The sequence below is a fragment of the Lagopus muta genome, chromosome 9, assembly GCF_023343835.1.
Source record: "Lagopus muta isolate bLagMut1 chromosome 9, bLagMut1 primary, whole genome shotgun sequence".
Lineage (NCBI taxonomy): Eukaryota > Metazoa > Chordata > Aves > Galliformes > Phasianidae > Lagopus > Lagopus muta.
In genome coordinates this window covers 17,105,430-17,125,959 of record NC_064441.1, presented here as the reverse complement: position 1 = coordinate 17,125,959, position 20,530 = coordinate 17,105,430, and the positions used below count along the sequence as shown (strand labels likewise).

The 20,530-nt window shown below is 41.2% G+C and overlaps 1 protein-coding gene across 2 annotated transcripts in view; it reads left to right on the top strand.

Moving 5' to 3' along the window:
• The first annotated feature begins 5,948 nt into the window (after positions 1-5,948).
• The window catches only part of PXYLP1 (2-phosphoxylose phosphatase 1), a 53,606-nt gene continuing 39,024 nt past the window's right edge, over positions 5,949-20,530 (top strand). The window contains exon 1 of one of the 2 annotated variants that reach the window (XM_048954677.1): positions 5,949-6,034. The gene's annotated coding sequence lies outside the window, so the exon portion shown is untranslated. Of the gene's footprint in view, positions 6,035-10,879; positions 10,992-20,530 lie in introns of those variants that run through there. The other variant, XM_048954678.1, reaches the window with a different exon arrangement.

The window sequence follows — 20,530 nt, the reverse complement described above, 5'->3', positions numbered from 1 at the left end:
TTTTGTGAATTACGGAGGCACCAGTATGACAGATACAACGCAGAGGATTCTGCTTTTCATCTTTGGGGCGTTCAGTTCAAAGAATAGCAATGTTTTCTTCCAGTCCTGAAAGTCACTTACCCTCCTCCTTTTGTCCAGAACTAAAATGTTTAGCTTCAAAACCAGAGAGGAAAACTGTCATTTCACATTCATCAACACTAGGAAAACAAGATATTGCTTGTCGTTTTTAATAAGCTTATTTGTCTAAGCATCCAGGATGTTAAATTAGCTTTCTCATCTCCATGTGGTTTAATACCCTGTCCATCAATTGGCTGAGAACAAAACAGGCCGCAGCACAGCATTGCCTGCTGTGACAGTGGTGTAGATTTTAAAACATGAGAGCCAGTACTACAAGGACTGAAGTCTATTAAATCCTACACTGACTGGATTATGAACTGCACATTTATAATAAGAGTAAATAATCATGCACATGAGAGAGGGGGATAAACATGCCCAAGATGGCCGATGCTAGATTTTTACAGAGAAAATGTCTTTGTAAAAATCTCTTTTACTGATTCTGCTACTTGGTTACCATTCTCAATCAGCCATTAGAAGGCTGAAGGCTACTGCATTTAATCAACAAATTATTCGCTGTAAGAGTTTGAAGGCTTACTAGAAGTCTACCAATAAGTATTTTCCCATCTGCAGGAGGTTTCTAATTTGCTAGAGTAGAATTATCCATAATGAAGCCTACTTTCACTGTATTATAAATAGGGTCTCTAAACATTAGAAATAGCACCCTTGGAGGAACACAGATTGTCCTCTAATCTGTTTAAAAACAAGAATTTGCTCGTCAGTAAACAAATGAATACAAACAGTACAGTCTCACGTTGTTCACTGAAATTTTAACCCATTAACCTGACTGAGACCAATGCAGTGGTGTTACTCTCTTTAAGTACAGGCAGCCAGAGAAAAAAAAGCAAGAACATGTATGTTTCATACCTCATCCTGAGTAGACTGGTTTTAGTTGTCTGTTTTACTGCCCTGAAGAGTCATAAAGCCTTAAAAGGATTTACCTGAGTAACCTGACATAGTAAGCTTGTCTGTTTGCAACTGTTCCATTGGGATACCTCAGCTTATCTTCATAATTCCCATTTGACTTGGTTTTGCTTGTCATGCATGGAGGTGTAGTAAATGTGACGCCAGTGTAGCTGAGAGCAGAACTGAGAAGCCAGCTGCCTTTGTACCTGTGCCAATTTAGAGGGAATTTGCTTTGTAAATATCTTTAAACACGTATCTATCATTAGCAGCAGTTCAGTGGATAAAATGTATTAAATATAAGAATGCTTTCCTCATTCAGAACTTGTACTTGCCTGTGGGATGTATTCATTTCTATCTGACATCTGAAAAGGGCTAATTCTTTTCCCCTTAGTCATGCTGATGTAAACTTGAAATAAATCCTGAGGTCACTGGAGAGAAGGCAGAGTTCTCCTTGTGTGTCAGAAATTAGCCTGCAAATTGAGCACAACCAATATATGCTACTTCAGAAGCTCTGAGAATCTGCTAATGTCTGAGAATACTACTGTCATTGCATACAGGAAAAAAATCTCTTAAATGCTGTTTCAACTCCAAATTCAATTTTAGAACATTGGTTTCTGACCCCAAAAGAAAAAAAAAAAAAAAAAAAAAAAAAAAAAAAAAAAAAAGGACATTTCAGTGGCAAGCTTCTGTAGAGGAATATCAAACTGTTGGAAATGAGGAAGGGTAATGAAAGTCTCAAAATAGAAAACTATTTACTTGAGGGCTGTCAGAAAAATAGCCCCCTGGTTTCCTGCAGCTGTGGCACTGAGAGCTCACTTCAATGACTGTCAGTGAGAGTGGCAAGTCAGTCTTTTTTCTCTGCAATTGAGCTACACAATACATATAAATGTTTGGTGCTGGGATACAGATCCGAACTCCAATTCTCTCATAGCACAGATGCAGAGGGGAGGTTTCAAATCAGGAGATGTTTGTAGACCTTTGATCTAGTGACAGACTGAGTGCCATGCTCTGCCTGTCTGTCTGGTTAGTAAGCTCCATGGCACACATTCCGTAGAGTGCTTTACATACATAAACAGTCTGATGGATCTCTCGGGCCCTGATCCCTAGGCAGGACCTGTGATCTTCAGGTATGACTCCTAATTCACATTTAAGGGGGCCTGCAGCTTTCTCTGGATAGCAGCAGTAACATTATTTCTGTCTCTCCTATATCTGAAAATGAAGCTATTAAGACTGCTGCACCTGGGTCACTCTTCATCTGGGACTGTGGGATTAATCAGTTTGTTGCTGACAGCTCCATTCACACAAATGTTTGCTTTCAAACACGTACTTGAGAAAATAAGCATTTGGGCCACTGCTTGGTTGATTCTTTTCATTATGAGCAATGTGATGCTCATGCATACTATCTGTGTTATTTGGCTATTCTCTGAGGTGACTATTATCAAATGGTCTTTTTTTATCATCACACAGCACACAAGTCATTTGTCTGTCTTGTATTCCTAACTCAAACCTTCCCATATTTTCTTGATCTTGTCCTGTCCTTGAGACACGCCAGCTAGCTGTATGCAAAAACTACCAAGACAAAGAAGGCACAGTGTTTCTGAAAATATATGAGTTCCCAGAGTGACAATGACAAATGTTTTGTACAGGCAGGCACTCTTTTCATGAACGCTAAGTGCTGTGACATACTCTGTATTCATGCTAGTTACTGTTGATCTGTAAGGCCACCATTTGGCCTGTTACTAGTTCTTCTAACCCAAAAAAGACACCATTTATTAACATATTAAAAATAAAACATATTCTTTTTTTAAATTATTTTTATTTTTTAATATATATGCAAGAAAGGGTAATCTCCAAGCGGCTGCTTTTAGCATCTATCACCTTACAGAGCAGGAACAGGCATTCCTCTTCACATCTGGATGGAGAGCCCCTCGTATGCAGGTTTGAAGCATATGAATGGGGTAAAAGAGAAGTCAGTAATGATAATTTCAGTGCTAAAGGCATTTTTTTTTCTTTTTTTCTTTTTTTCCTGGGTAAACTTCACTAATTAGACTTTTAAAAAATGGGCAATTTTCCTGAAAACTTAATACAGCAAAGAAATAATATAATGTGCTTAAAATTCACCTAGCTTAATGGACCAATTCTTTAGTTCTTCCTATCCGAAGGGTCAGAAATCTTCCCCAGCAAGGTGTCTGGGAATTCCTCAGGTACAGGGAAGCATTCAGATATGTAAAAACCAGTTTTGCTGGCATCTGGTCCCATTGTATCCAGCAACAGAAGGCTAAAAGCTGTCAGTGAATAACTTCACTGCCTACTACTTTGGCAAATCAAGGCCTAAAATCACATCTTGCAGGAAGAATGTTTATGAATGGGGAAACTCTCCTGCCAGTGTGTAAGGGCGATTTCCTGTATGTTGCACCTCCACTCCTTCCTCCCATCTCCATGTAAACAGCGCAGCAATGCGGCCACCCTGGTTGCCTAGGAAGCCAGTTGCTGCTCCTAATGGATCCGTTTAAAATTCCAATCCAGATTCTAGTCAGGTTTGTGAGACCCTGGGAATGGAGCTCTTGAACTGGTGTGTACTTTCCACTTTTTTTTTCTTCTTTTCTTTTTTTTTTTTCCTTTCCCTATCCCTCACTTCAGCTCCCCTGGACTGAGAGAAGGCAGCTGTGACACTTTGCTAGACAGAGCAGCTGGACTTAGTTACCCTTAGAGCCAATTAAGTGCTGTCAGAATGGCTTGCCTTATTCCAGGGAGACAGAGGGAGCTATTTGGTATCAGAAATAATGCTAGAGAGTAGTTGTGTATATATGCAGTTATTTTAAAGGTTGTTTTTGTGGCTTTTGCTCTCTCTATGCACCTGCTGCCTTTTTGTGAGGCATTTGTGCTTTCATCTGATCTGTTTGAAATGCAAATAAAGGAATGATAGATTTTCAGACAATCTGAGAGACCTGTGTTCTGGAGGACTTTTCTAAACCCTTTGTAAGCTTTCTTTTCAGAAGCTAATCATGGTGGAAAATTACTACATGGGGCCTTAAATAGGTGAAATAATAAGCTAGCCAAATAGCATGGGTAGAGTGGAAACTGCCTCCAAGTCTGCTTCTATCTCATAGCTGTACACTGCTGGCTACTTTTTGGCAAAGCAGTGCAGTGTGACTTAAAGACAAATTTCTTTAATATTTAATTTTGGATTAAGGCTGTTCTTCATGAAGTTGTTGTGAAGTCTCATTGTATGTGGTATTCAAACTTAAGCAGGTGTTCAGAATAACACCCAGGTAGAAATTTATTAAAAGAAAAACTCTTTATCATTGTAATCAGTACTTATCAAATGTTATTATTATAAATCTTAGGTAGTGACCAAAAAAAAAAAAAAGAAAGCAGTTTGATTCACTTGTTTTTGTTCTCAAACGCATGTAGGATCTTATTTCAAATTACTTTGAAATGCATTATGAACAGGAGCTGTTTGATCTGAACTCGTGTTTAACGCGTCATAAGCTGTGACGCAAAGCAAGCAAAAAAACCCTCCACCCAAAAAGTCAGTTCAGCATCTTTCTAGTGGCATTGAACAAAATGGGATCTATGGTTCTCGTACTTGTGTCTTGTGCTTACACGCCCACACTGAAACAAATTGGCTACAAAGATGATAGCTGAGCCTCTTCATGGTGAAAACAAGTGGATGGTTCTTGGGAGCAATCACTGTGCATGATACAAGTATTTTCTTAATGTACTTAGTCTACTTGTATTCACATTCTTTCAGGAGTGTGGTCCCAAGTAGACTTCCTCTTTCAAAAACTTTAGCCCCAAGTAGAACTTGTGGTTTTGCTGCTTGCACTAATTTTTCCATAAAGAAATAACAATTTTCTTTCTTCAAAACATAACACCTTGTTTTCATATAAAAAAAAAAAAGTGCAATTGGGGTGTCATGTGCATTATTGCACCTCCGTGATACGGATCCCCACGAATACTCAGAACTATCTCAGGTAGCTGACTGCCTTGTTGTTGAGAGCCTGAGTTACTGGGCCTCTGTTGTTCTGATCTGCCCTGACAAACCTCCTGTGTCCACACAGAGGTCCTGCTGGATTAAGATGTGGGACTGCTGAGGTGAGACGCCTATATTTTAATCCCATGATTGATACGTGTCCAGCTGTGTGAAACTGGGGCTTAGAAAAGAAAGGAAGTAATGGGCCAAACAACTGTTCAAGATGTATTTGCCCAGAGGTCCTAATCTATTTTTGAAAACCCTGCAACCAAGTCAGCTGGACTAAGTCCAGTCAGTCATTTACATATATGTTTATACTCCAGGACATTAGAACCATGTGTGAACAACAGAATTTTCACTCTAAAAAATAACAGTAACAAATGCTTTCTTTATTATGCTATCTGGAAGAAAGGAAAGTATTTGCAAATACAGCCACAGAAGGCAAAAAACAGGGTAGAATCTGTAATTACTATTTCAGATTTAATCAACCAGTAATGAGTAGAAGAAAAAATAATGAAATGTATGCTATTTTCCTAGTATATACTTTAATTTCTGGTTGCTTAATTAGTGCTGAAACTGATGAAGCTGAGTGTGATAACATCATCAGGAAGTTAAGCCCAAGAGGAAAAGATGAAAATGTGATGTCTAACGTGAGCATAACATACTACAACCAGCATGTTTGAGAGCTGAACTGAATGACTCTGCAGAGAAAATTTAAATGTTGTAAAACTGTATTTGTAAATATGTAGAAGAATAAGTTAACAAAGAAAAGAAAACAGAAGCTGCTCTAGTGCAATAGAACAGTGTATGGTAACTGCTCAGTTGTGGCCTGAACCACTGATTGAGCACCTGGGAAAGAACCTGGTCAGCCCTGGGAGCACAGGTGAAATCAATTCAGCTGTGTGACCAGAAGAGGTGGAGCGTGGTTGCATTCTCTTAGACCTCACTTAAGGGCTGACTGCTGCTGAGGAAGGATCTCTGCTTGGAGGATCCTTCCCTTGTGGAGTTTCCCTGGTGAGCCTAGATCTTCAGAGACTGGTAAGCACCTTTTCCTTGTACCACCATTGCATTGTGCTCATCCCTTTGTTGTTACATCTCCTGTATCATCATTCCAACACACTGATCTTTCTGTTTGTTACAAACAGTTTCAGAAATGTCAGTGAGTTGCTTTTGTACCCAGACCAATGATTTTGACTTACTGAAAGATTCCTAAAGATATGATGAGACTCGGGCTGGGGAAAAGTAATGCTTAACACTAAATAGCGTTCCAGGAGGTTGCAGGAATTTAATGTTAAAATATACATGAGTCATCAAGGCATTTCAAACTGTAAAACTGGAGATAACTTTATTCAGGCCTTGGATAGATATGTCACGTGGCACTTGGAATGGAGCAGAAGCACACACTGACAAACTGGAAGAAACGACATCAGATTTTAGGTATGTGGTGGCAGAAAGCAGGCACAAATAACTGTTTTCAAACGCTTTCCTTTCAGAACTGTCACCAGTTTCTTAATATACTTAAAGGTAGTAGGAATGCGACACAAAGAATGTCAGCTTGTAATTAACAAGCTGAAAATATGCTTGCTAACGAACAGGGTACTGTCAGACATGACCTTTTGTTAGATGGAGAGTAAGGACTCTATAAAACGTGCAGGAATGTAGCTGAGAAACGCAGCTACAGTCAGGATTCAGACTGCTGAAACTTTTTTGTTTGTTCTTTTTTGTAGGGTTTTGTTTTGCTTTTGTTTTTGTAAGTATGAGACCTCAAACTAGTGGAGTGCAGAAGTAGCACTAGGATTAATATTTCTATTCAAATGTAACTTCAGATACAATAATCTCCTGCAGATCAAATGTATGATAGCTTAGAAGTGTCGGAAACCCTCCTTTATTAGTTAAACTGGCAGGAAATTTGTCAATAGAGCCATGGCATGCTTTTCTCTTCCCAATCTCTTGTGCTGAACTTTGCGCTGAAGTTTTAGTCTACCACCTAATGTGGTAAATATTACCAGCTGAATTTTGCTATACCGGACTTGTGAGTAAAGCTCCAGAAGATGCAACATTGTGGTAGGAAGCACTGAGGACACAAGCTGGATTCCTAATACCATTTCATGAACTTTGGAAGTGATAGCACACCAACAGCATTTAGGTTGGGAGAATGGGGGTACCTGTAGTAGAGAGGAATCTGGCTGCGAGAAGTAATGTAATCTTTGCTGTGAACTATGTCAATAATACCTAGACAACATTAACGAATGAGTATTAACTTAATGGTTGATAGATTAGAAATGCGAAGCACTGAATCAGGGAAGAAATGATAAATGGTTAGAAGCTACAAACTGTGAAGTTCAACTCCATGAGACTTCAAGTATTTTGCTTTGCAGCTATTGTTAGTAGAACAGAAAGTGTTAGCATGTGAAAGAGACAGGTTTTCCTCCACTTCATTCCTTTATTAGTTAACCTGGCTTCTGTATTAGAAGCAAGCACTGGATATTTGCAAGCTCTATCCCAGGTTTCTTGCTAATTGTCACAAAAAGGCACACGCAGGCTTAAAATGAGTGGCACACAAAATGAAAGTTTGGGACAAGTACAATTACTTGTTTCTAATAACAAGTCAACTCCTTGTTCATGATTTTAATTGGGTCACTGTCATGAATAAGTCTTTTCTCATTAAACTTTCTTACTTAATTTGCAGTGTTCTTTGCATCATTCAAGGAAAGCTAAAACCCTTATCTTGGATATGAAGTGTATAAACAGAACACAGTTATTCAGTTGTTCAGAAATGAATACCAGTTATGTTGATGCTTCTTCTTTAAATAGCATGAAATTCAACATTGCACTTTAAGAATGTTACTCATTTATATACTGCTAAGAATCAAATACACTGTAGTCACTCCATATTAATACACTCAAATGTTCTCTACAGGGGCACCATTACGAAGGAGAACTAAGATGAAGTTTGTAGAGGCCAGATCTCTGGCTGAGGTGCAGCCATTAGCTTTCTCTATATCTGTTCTTTTGGATACCCACTGAAAGTTAGCACTGCAACAGAAGGCCCAGCAGCGTAGGAATCCTTACTTATCTCCCCTTCTGAAGCACTCCCTAAAATACAAAAGAGATTTTTCAACAGAGTTAACAAGAAGCTGTTTCTTCAGGAATTTCATATTGGGAAGAGGCCAGTAACACCTGACATTGGTATAAATTTGGGGGGCTGGAAAATATTTCTTTCCTTTTTCTCCCTAATAGTCTTCCTCTTAATTTTTGTATGTATTGTTTAATTCTTTATAAGCAATGCCTTCTTCACAATTATATTAGTATCTGTGAAAAAGGGGTCTGTTTTCCTGTGCCTGTTTTCAGCCCTCGTCTTAGGAGATAACTGGGACAAAGAGGAGCTCAAGCAGTAGAGAATAAGGGAATACAGCCTATAGACAAATACAACAGTTGGAATAAACTTGATTCTTTATTTTAGGAGAATAATAATCGGGGTCTCCTAAGTAAACCATAAAATTAGTTCTACCTCCCTTGGATGATGGGGCTGAATTTCATAGCCAGTTATCCTTTGAATTCAGACTGTCAATCTACCTCTTGGGATAGAGGTCAGACAGAGGACCTTTGGGGATTGTCTCAACATCAACTCTTGGGTGTTATCTAACTCAGTGTGAGTCCAGCTGCAGTTTGGCCAGTGCACCAAAGTATCTGTTAATTCATAGTTAATTCACTGAATTGTAAGGGTACTGTAAAAAGATATTGCCAGAGAAGTAAATTCTGATGATGTAAATAGTATGCATGCTATTTGGGAATTTATGGATTTATACAGGAGAAAGTAGGTCTGGATGACCAGAATACCAAGCAAAGTGATGTGGAGGCACTGCACATCACTCCAAGACTGCTCCAAAGATAGCAGCTGCAGTTGCTCTGTCCTCTGTGTATTCAGTTTCTCCTCTGATTTCATCCTTGTAAATCCCAAGTGTCTGGTGTTCCGCAGAGAAATTTTCAAGATGCTAACAACTTTTGAGTTCATATAGTCTTTTATGTGATGGGTATAAAAAATGCGCATCTCTAGCAGAGTTAGATTCTTTTGTATAGCCAGACAACTTTATTTTAGGCTGTAAATTGAAAGCATTCAATGAAGGAAGTGAAATCTGTTGCAAGGAAAACAGATCAGCAGTTCCCAAATTCCAAATCCTATGTGAACTGTACATTGTTCTGATCGAGGTAGAAATGTAATTGTGCTGGCAAGCATTTGCTGCCATCATAAATCATTGTTTCCATATGGAGATGGTTTTTCAGTGAAGTATGCGTTCTGCATTCTGTGTTGGGAAAGGCCAAAATTCTTTGTGTGTTTGTGGGCATTTTGCAATCCTGCAATGCCCTGAAGTGTGCTAGTGAATGGCAGTCAGAAGTGTCACTGCTAGAGCCCTGGAATTTCTCCTGTAAATTTCTCTTCTGTAAAACATTCTAGATATTTAAGATGGTTGACATTACTTTTCTAAAAAGAAAAAAAAGTCATGATGATAGATGAGCTCTAATCGGATGTGCTGCTGCTAGCCGGGAGGAACAGCAGCTTCTGTGTGTGCTGTGCAGCTGTTGGCTGGCAGAGGTTCCACTGTGCTGCTCAGCAACTCTAGATGTAGTTTTTAGACAGCAGCAGTAGGGAAAGGCACCAGGCTCATGGCTGCTCAGCCGCAGGGCAGCTTCCACTTTGCTGCACAGTCTGTCAGTCAAAAGTACTCAAATATGCACTGCTTTTCCCAGAAGGTGAAAGATGAAGAATCTCGGGGCATGTCCAGCTGAAATCCTATCAACCCAGCCAGCTGTACAGCATGCCCGGTCTTTAGCTAGGTGCGGTGACTCTGTGGTTGTACAGTGTCAGAGCACAATTGGCTTCCTGCCTCCGTGTGCAGGGCAGTGACTGCTGTTCGCTGTGACCCGGTGGCACCAGGCAGCTGTGTGACCTGCCCTTGGTGCTGCCTCCTGCCTGTGGCCAACACAGTGGTGACAGGGTGCTGGCACTGCTGTGAGCTGCCTGGTGCTGGGACTGCTTGTGTGGGCTCAGCATGAAAGTGTTCAAGCGGGGCCATTTTGGTGCTCCTCCAGTCTGTAGTAGTAGTTATAGAATCTGTTTCAGGGATAGATGAAAAATTGGGGTTTGAAGCAGTGCCTTTATGTAGGAAGAAACCGGCACCCCTGGAGTTGCCTTCTGTGAAGGGAAGAAGCAATAACGTGGGAACTATCTTTGTTAGTGATGAATCCTGGTAGACTTCTGGGGAGTTACGAAATGGCTTCACTTGCATTAACAGAACCAAGGGATGTACTGAAATTCATGGAATTCCCCTTTGACAAGAGCTTGGAGTTGGCACTTCATGTTTGGACTGGATGATATTAGAGGTCTTTTCCAACCTTGCTGATTCTGTGACACTTCTGAAGGGCTCTTGTGAATGACATGACAGCTTCCAGCTGCACTAGGTGAGCGACATCTGTTTGCACAGACCCTAGCAGCAACCGTTCGGCCCGGCTCCGAGCTGCAGCAGCAGGGTGCTCCTTGCCACCCGCTCGGACCGTGCGTGGGCCGGGAAGTTGGGGAACCGCACAGCGTGGGGAGGAGGAAGGGATCAGCCGCCGGCAGTCGCGGACGCCGCGTCCCGCACAGCGCGGTGATGGGGCGAGCGGGACGTGATGGCCGGAACGGTCGCTGCGCCTCGGGCCCAGCCGCGGAGCTCGCCGCTCGGCCGCCCCTTCCGACTCCGTGCCGGCGGCCGCGAAGGCGGTGCGAGACCAAGCCGGCAGGCCTCGTGGCGCTGGCAGCCCCGCCCCGTCGGGGGAGTCGCGTCGAGGGCGGGGCGAGGCCGTCCCGTGGCGGGCGGCAGGGGGCGCAGGCGGGCGGGGTGGGGGCGGCGCTCGCCCGAGTCGGGGCGCTGGGCGGGCTGCCGGCCGGAGCCGCGGCGTGGCGGCGGGAGCGGCTGCAGCTCCGGCGGGAGGAGGCGAGAGCGCGGCCGGGCAGGTACGGAGGTGCCGCGGGCGGGGTGTCCTGGGTGGCTCCGTCCTGCCGCCGCTGCCGAGGTGCGATTCGTGTGTCTCTGTCCCGGCCGCGCAGGTGGGACGGCGCGCGGAGCGCCGCTCGGGAGCGGTCGGGCTGCTCCCCTGCACGACCCGGCTGTGGCTGCGCAGCCGCTGGCCCGCGCCCCCTGCCCGGGATAACCGGCGGCCGGGGAGGGATGGGGCGTTACCAGAGCCGCTGGCGGCGGCGCGGCTGCCCCGCGCTGGGCCGGGCTGTTCCCGATGTGAGGGCCGGCGAGAGTCCGTCCGTCCCGCCGGAGCCGCTGCCGCACGCGGGCAGTGAGCCCGGCACAGGCTGCACTCCCCGGGCGGTCGGGTCGCCTCCGATGGGCCGCGGCCGCTGAACTTTGCTTCCGAGCCGCGCTCCGCAGGAGGCGCACGGAGCTCAGCGCGCGGGCGGAGCGGTGTAGGCTTAACCTGGGCGCTTAATGAGGCGGAGGTGAATCCGTCCGGTTTAATGACTTTACTCTGTGTGCAGATATATACGTATAGGCATGCAGGTAAGCCCGTGAGATGCACTCACGAGTTCATCGGAATACGTGTGATAACAGCCTTCATACTTAGTGCTCTGCTAGATAGAATATGTTGTTACAGATCTGCTGTGCTTTTTCAGTGCACTGGTGTTTAGTCGTCTGTGGCTGGCATGGAGTAACTCGCATCAGGTTTATCTTTTCTTTCCTTGCCTGTTGTCTTTAGCGTACTTGACAGCAGTCCTTTCCCTCTTATGTACTTAAACCTAAATAATATTGTAGCCTTGAAAAAATTCCTAGTGTATTTCTGCACTGCAAGATCCTGAAGAGTAACCCTGAACATAATGATGCAGATGGACTTAACATCCCAATTGTGTTCAGAGCCGGAGATCTTCTTGGCCTTCAAGGAGAATGCTGCACTCAAATAAATAAAAATCAGTGAAAGCGTAGCTTAAGAGGGTAGAAAGTAAGTGGTTAAACAGTGTGTTTGTAAATCCTGTGACCTGAATTTCTGGTTCGATCGCTGCGCATAAAGGCTGGGACAATAGAAATGAGAGGGCAGGAAGTGTGTGACCTTATGAGCCTTCTGTTTTGTCTGGCATTCGTCTGAGATGCGCATCTCCTTCAGACCTTTAATTTTCTCCTTTATAAATGTTATGAGTATACTTATAGGTGGGTGACAAAGCGATAGAGTAAGTGGATCTGTACTTGGCTAACAGCATAAGCTGTCATGTATAATAAGTTATTGTACCCGTATTACGATAATAATGGGATATTAAGCCAACACATTTTGGCAGGGAGTCCTTGTAATACGTATGCCCTGTTTTGACGTCTGTAGAAGGAGGATTATCTCAGACAGACTTTGTAGTGGGAGGGTGTGAGTGGGATGAAAGCAAAAGCTGCTTAATTTTAATCTTCTCAGAAAGGTAACTAGAAGTAGTGCACATGGCTAAAATACGCATGCTTTTCTTACTAATGCCTTTTAATTGTAGTCTCTTAAATTTTTGATATAAACTCAGCCATACTGAAACATTAATTTTTATAAGGGTCAGTATGTGCCGAAGCAGCTCCCTGTCCTACAAATAAAGAAGCCTTACAGCTGGCTCTTGTGTAAAGATCTTACAAGAGCCGAAATGAGTCTCTGTGTGTTTGTGCAGCAGTCACAATCTGTTCAGTCTTCTGGCACTTGATTACATTGTTTCAGTATTGTAATTGTGAACTTGCTTTTCAGAAAGGCGATCTTCTGTCTTTTGTGCTTTTTTGGTTCAAAAAATGGCATCTTGGAACAAGCACGCACAAAACTCTGTATTTCAAGATGTACAGAATGACTGACCTCTGCAGTTTGCATTCTCCAGTGGTTTTATGTTCTTACCTACTCCTCCCTCACAACCTCCTTAGACAAAAGAAACTTTGAGCATCCTATGAGATTTCTTATGTAGGTCTTTCCTGCTTTTTATAATATCATATGAGACCTTTGAAATCAGATTTTGTTTGAATGTTTCTGGGCGCTTTTCCTGCTGAAGTTGCAGGTTTTTTTTTTTTTTTAAACTTACTAAAAGGCTTTTCTAAATTTATGAGAGGTTTGTATCTTACCTGCATGTTATTGCTCAGAAGATGGACAGCGAATTCATGCAGTCCTAAGACTGGCTTTTAACTGGATTGATGTTCAGGCTAGTTGCATACCTTTTATCTCCAAGGCTTTTATTCTAACAGTACAAAAAACTACTGGCAATTGGTACACAAAAAGCCACCACTGTGAGATGCACATTGCTTATAAGCGCACATCAGGCAGGCACAGGAGTGACGTGTTACTAACCACCTACTAGCATACACTTCATGATTTAGATATGGTTAGATTTCTGGCTTATGGCGGGTGCTACAGAGGAGGTAGTGGTACCGTAGTTTGTTCAGGGAAGCGGGGAGCAACATGAAAGCTGAACTGCACAGACTTGCACTTGAGTGGTACCAGACGTGCTGGCAGACAACAGCCTGAGTGGTGAGGAAGGATTTGTTTTAAACAAATGAGAATGTCAGCAGTTCAGATGTTGAACAAACAGTGTAGGTCGGTCCTGAACTGCTCAGGCAGAAGGTGGGATTTGAACAGTGTTTGAACATAGCCTTTAGTTTTGACTTGCTGTGAGAAGTGGAATCAGTAAATAAGTGATGTGTTGATTCATGTTTAAAGCTGTATTTAAAAGTACTCTAGCTTGGGTGGGAAACTGCATTTGGAAATAAAAGCTTAAATGGCATAGAAAAATGAGGAGAAATGCTGAAGTGCCTGGGAGAAGACTTGGATTGTAAGTTCCATGCAAGATTTCTACTTGCCTGATTTTTAGATTCAAAGTTATTATACTGGAATTGTACTAAAATGTTATAGTACAGATACACAGGCTGTGCTGTACTGTAAAATACACTTTTTTTTGGCAGTGCTTTTCAGAATGCCTTCTGTGATAAATGCAGGCCAATATATGGTATAAATCACGCAGGTATAAATATAAATTAAAACAGTTGATCATAAACTACATGCTGGATGATGATGGCTGAAGGATGTAGGAACTTTCCAGAAAGATACCAGAAATATGATACAGATTGTGCTTCATATTTGGTTAAAATGAGGCTGCTCTTTGGTGACGTCGAAGTGGAATTCCATTAAGCAAACATTTGGCTTTGTAAATCAGAGCAGAAAGTTTACAAATTGTAGATGGTAATGCTTCCTGGTGGAAGGTGGGTGGCTGTTGTGTCTGTGCAGGAGCATGTGGGCTTTCACCACATAGCTTGCTTTGTGGCCTTGGTTTTACTTCAGTCAGAACTCGAAAGGAATGCTCATGTTTTTCTGAGAAGTATTAGGTGGGCACTGATTGCAGCTGGGTGAGACGTTTTCTCTGACTCGGAGAAGAAACAGAGTGGGGAAGGGTATTATTATAACCACTGGGTCTCTGATTTTATTTTATTTTTAAATGAGATGACATCATTTTATTGTGCCCAGTCAGGGCCTGAGTCATTCATGTAATGATTAATCCTAAGTAGCAAAAAAAAAAAAGAAAAAAAAAAGCATTGTTGCATTGTGTAGAGCTGTAGTGAAATTTAGGAAAGCTGCAATGGTGGATGATAAATGTGTGATTATCACTGAATAGTTCTGATGATTTAGAGCAAGATTGACAGGCTGCTTCATATTGTTTAAAAGGATGTAAGATGGGCACTGAAAAACTAGCTGGCGTTTCATGCACATAACAGGTTTTTGGAAGCTGAAATAATTAGGCTTATTTGTTTGTGCTACTTGATAAAGATATTGACTAGAAGTACTGTTCAGATGTGGTATTCAATAACTGTATGCCAGGTGTTTCATCTATAGTTTTTACAGCACCCTTAAACTTAGCATGTAACAAGAATGAAGTTGATTTCCCCCAGAAAGCTGTCACATGATTCATGTCTTCCATTGTGGAGAACAAAATGCCATGACGTTGTCTCCACATCCACTATGATGAGTTCCTCAGTTGTTTATGCAACGGAGCAACTATGCTGTGTTCTCTTCAGGTGATATTCTCCAATGATTAAAAAAGAGACCCTGTGAATATCCATATGTATTGTGTTGTCAGAGGTTGTTCTAAAGGGACAAGTTAATGCTGATGCCATATTTTGCATTTTTCTGTATTTGTTATGCTTTGTTCACCTTGTTCACATCTCTGGCTGTTGTGTTGGCTAACAAATTGCTCATGAGTTAGAAGTCTGAACACAAGGCTTGCATTTCTGTCTGTTGAGTCTTCTGGTTACCGTCCCTGGGAGCTTCAGAAAGGCCATTATGTTCTGGAAAAAAAAAAACCCTTGCTGGAGCTAAGCAACAAAAATGAATGCAGTGAGCCTTTTGGATGGGGCATCATGTTTAAGGCCAGCACCTTTGACCTAAACCTGTTTTCTTTTAAAGAAATAATCAGCCTGCCTACAACTTTGTGCTTGCATATCTCTAATTTGAAGATAACACTTTCTGGAGGTTAGTTTGTGCTGCTGCTATGATGATCAGGGGAAAAACAGGTATTGCTTTTGCAAAGGGGCATAGCAGTGCTTCTAGTATGCTCCCTGTGTTATTCCTCATTCCTATGTTCAGCAGCCAGACAAACTAATGGTTGTATGAAGTGCTGTGGGAAACAAAGTGGAGCAGAAAATACTGTCTATCCACTAATGGCATTTGTCTAATACCATTCTGGAGTTAGGCTGCTGGAGAACTGACAAAGCTGCCTCCCTCGGTATGAGCTGAAACATGAAACAAACTCAGGTCGCAAACAGCCCTGTGTAAGATCATCTGGAATTAAAAGAATAAGGATAGACTTGGGAGCTCAGATCCTATTCTCAGATCTACCTAACTTGAGTGGAAGGGCAGGTATGTAGAGGAAAATGATTTCCTTTGTACTAACATCCTCAAATGCTGGAGAGGATAAATTGGACCTGGTGTGGGAAAATCTGTTTCTTCCACTTATGAGCTTTCCAGCCTAAACCTCTGACGTGGTCTGTTTGTTCAACTTGACCTCACTGACTGATTTCAATTAGTTTTAAGTGAATCCCAACATTTACTTCAAAAGTTAAGGCTGAGGAAAGTGTTTTTCAGCATCATACAGCCTCAGTGAAGCAGAGGGAGGTGGACTTGTGTCCAGAAACGTGTTCAAAGGCTAATATTGGAAGTGCCTGCGGAAGAGAAGAGAGCCTTGTAGTGGGCAGATTTGTTCAGAGAGTTAAAGCTGTTAACTAGAAAATCTTAACTAAAAAAAAAAAAAGTGTAACAACTCAAGCATGCTAACAGCTTTGCCTTTGCGTGCTTTTTGGAGCTGTGGTGTTATCTGATCAGTCTTTGACCATGGTCTATGTGTGATTAAGATCTCTGCTTATACAATTATGAACATATGGTATGCAATTTTAAAATTGTAAGCTTAAAATAAGTAAATTCTGGTGCTTTTTAAAGAGTTATCTAATTGAGTATGTTCTGGAATGGTTTTGCTGCCGTTTAGGATTCAGTTCTGGCTCTGAGCCATCACAAATCATAAGGTTTCTTTCAAGTTTTATAATAACGTTGAAATGGAATTGCTCAGTTTCCTTTTAGGAAGCACAAGCACTTCCTTTGTTTTTGATTTTACTTTCTCTGCAGCTCAGCGGAGTGGAAGTGTGTGTCCTGTCTTTGGATAAGGAGAGGATTAGGAATATGGTGATATTTATGAAGTGGATGAAGAAGACTTGGGTTTATGAAAGCTTTTCTTAGCCATTAAATTTTTGTTTCCACAGAGCCCTCACAGTGGCAATACTGACCAAGTAAGTTCTCATTGACTTCTATTTGCTTATTTATTCAGTTTGAAAGTTCAGCAGAGTAACATATGCAGCTGTTAAGCTGTATAGCGCTGGTTGTATTGGCAACCAGAAAGAGCAGAGCACTGAAAGAGAATTTTGCCTGGATGGAAGGATCTGCCTAAGTTTAAATGGATCAAAGGAAATTGAAGTGAAGGATACCTCCTGCTTGAAATACTTCCTGCTTTCATATGCTTGCCATTGGAATATGTAAGCCAAATGAAATCTAATTGAAAACCAAACCAAGGAAGCTTTTAACAATTCCTAAAAGAAATGAGAAAGTGAGAGAAGTGATATTAAGCTAGCATAGGAATTGCTGTCATCTTTTCAACACTTACAGCACACCCAAACCAAACCTTTTTTTTTTTTTTGAAGGAGGAACAGTTTATGTTCCTAAGTTACTTAAATACTGCTTAAAGCTTTGTAATTTGACAAATTTCATGTGATTATTTTGATAGCTTTTTTTAACACAATAGTGAAACTTCTCTGATGTTTGAAAGAAAGCAGACTATGCTATATCATTTTCTATTCAAAATGTAGTTCCAAATTTGCATCTTAAATTTGAAATCTGTTTTCATATCAGATGCTGTTCTCTGAGATGTGGTAGGTGAGTGTGTTTTTTCCTGTTGAATGAGGTGATCTCTCTGTCATCGTTATAGTAATATAAAATGTGTAGATTCCTTAGAAATGAGAGCTTTAAGAAAACTATTATTTCTAATACATACGGACAGGTTAATAGCTGGCATGGCATAAGAATGGATGGTCCTGATAAGCTGGTGACGAGAGAGTGAGTTTGGGAACGGAATGGTGAGAGAAACTCTTGTTATTTGAAGCGTTACAGAAATACACATGGCAGCATCAGCATGTGTTTGCTTTAATGCTGTTAGTAGTAGAACTTTTTGTCCTTATGATTTAATGCAAGGAGTATGTTATATAAAAAAGTCTTACATCTGTAGCAGAGAATCTATCTGCTGCAAATGTTTGTGTGTAAAATCTGTCTGCAAAACAGTGGTGCAGGGAAGACCAGTGTGACTTGAAGAATGTGAAGTTTTGTACTTGTGTGCTGTTTCTCTATAAAGCTGGATAGAAAACTGTTTGTTTTCCAGGATGTTTTTTTAATTTGCTATGGCAGGATACGCCATTAGCGAGCTTTCAGTGATGTTATTTGGTGGGCTTTTTACTATCTTTTACTTAACAGGAATGTAACAAACTTTTGTGTTCATAATTAAAAAAAAAACAAACCTAAATAATATGCTTTATTTAGTTTAGATTTTTGTTTCTATTCATGTGCATAGGTTCTAAAACCCAAGGCTGTGTGAAGGTTTTGCTTTCATGTTAATAGGAATTGATGGTGCAGTCATTAAAAAAGAAAAAAAAGAAAACAAACAAAACCAACTAACCAAACAAAAATCACAACGCAAAACCAGCAATGTAACTGAATTGTAAGAAGGGCTGTAATGAGGATGTTGTTTGGCTTTGGTACTTGATCTTGTAAACTGTGAAGCAGGAAACACATGGTAGAAATATCCAGTGTCTTTTTGTCACTGTGTTTTGAAGTCTTCCTTGTCAGTGTGATGGTTTAGCAGCAAGCCCAGCAAGATGACCTAGATGAGTCGTGTGTCACTGTATCTGTCACCACTACTTTTTCTTTTGATTCATCCTGTGTATGCAAACCTATGGATCCTGTGTTGGATGTAACCAGCAATAGCGTGGATCGTATTTGGTGCTTGCAGACAGCACCATAAGTAGTAACTTAAACTCTTATGGCTAGCAAAACGTTTATTAAGTAATCTCTAATCTTGTTAGATCTGTTGCCAGCTTTGCTGGAAATCTTTTTTTTTTTTTTTTTTTTTTTTTTTTGGAATAACCAAGGGAAGAGAAATGCTGTAAGAAATACATTATATATACCTTTGGTATAGGGACACATTGTACATATGAACTATGGTGGGTATTTGTTTTTTGAATATACAGATGCTGACAGACTTAAGATAACCTAAAACCTATTAAGAAGTGTGAGACTTCTGCACAAACTGGGACATGGGCTGGTTACATTAAACATTCCATAACTGTTTTTCTGTGCAATCCTGTTTTTCTCCTTTGTTTACTGTCAGACCTAATTTGGACTCCTGTGCATTCCTCCCAGCAGGGGCATGTCATCTGTTTGTCATGGGTGATGGGAACCATTGATGTTCTGTATAAATAACATAGCAAAGCTGATAGGAGGAAAAGTTCCTGCCATCAGTGTGCTGCTACAGACTGGGCATGAAGGCAGCAAGCTGTTCCTCTTGAATTGTTAAAAGGGAAAGCAATTTGGGCAGGAGAGGGTGAGGAGGGGTAAAAGGCAAGAGTCTAACCTAAAATTGATTATTATTATTTTGAGAAGAATATGCTGGACTTAGAAATGATATTTGACTTGCAGCTCTTCAGAACTTTTCTTTAAAACAAAACAAAACATATATATATATATATATTCCATCCTCCAGCCCTAACTGAAAGGAACAGAGAATTCATCCATTATGGTTAATAACTTGCTCTAAGCCCCAGCTGTACAAATGGGTTGACCCTGAAACAGAAAACCCCGAGGGAGAAACTTCTGAGGAAATGCTTTGGTGTGATTGTAGAGTGACAAACGTTAAACTCATGTAGGAACGGCCGTGTGGAGCACAGTAATCCCATCTTAAAATATTGCTTCCTTAGCCTACAGTTTCTTTTTTTGACTTGGGTCAGCTTGAGGCTTCCTGGGATGTTTTCTTATGGTGATGATAGATAGATTGTCTTTAGACTACTTAATCTTGCATCCTCCCTTCTTACCTTCCTCACTTGTTAATGGTTAAAAAAAAAACAACCAGGTTGTAGCCAAGTAATTATTTTTCTAAACAACTCTGCATGAAGATTGCTATGTGTGTTTTCAAACAGCATACTTTTTCCCCCTTAAAAGAATGTAATTCCTATCTCTCTTCCCACTCCTCGAGCTTTTCCTTCAATAGTCAGTAGTGAGAAAGAGGCCTTCAAAACAGTATTTTCAGGTTCATTAAGCGTAGTCCTTGTGGCAGTCTCAGCCTTCTTCTATCTGTCAACCTTTGAAGCTGAGCAGTGGAAGTGGTTTATCACACCTAGGGTTTTAGAAACTTAAAATCTCCATTCCTTGGGGAGATTTGGAGATCGCCCACTTCTTAGTTTAAGATGTTTGCTACTGTGCTCTATTGTTTCTAAATCTCTTCCAGCTGAGTTTTAAGATGCTTGCACTGATGGAGTTTGTCAGTGGACCACCTGTGTCTGGGTTCTCTGTGGCAACGAGGAGGCTTTGAAACTTATGTAAATGTACTGCACACTGAAAATAATGAGTGCTGTATAGAAGGACCAGACTTATTTGAGTAAGAGGCCTATTTGATCTCTTAGCTTTAAGGAAGGGTAAGAGCTTGTGTTGGCAGCTTAGGCAGACTGGATAGTGCTGCTATGCTGTTTTCAATAGCTTTTACATGTCTCAAGAAGACCAGCTGTGCCAGCCTGAGGATTTAGAGCCGAGAAGGTAAGGAAGATACTTGGAATAGGAGAAAAGAGAAATGTAGGTGTAGATATTTAAATGTTCTAAATGCCAAAGTAGGTTAAACCTGAGTGACTGAAATGGCTGTTTGTGGTTTTTGGTTTTTTTTTTTTTTTTTTATCAGATGCTTGCTAGTGAAAT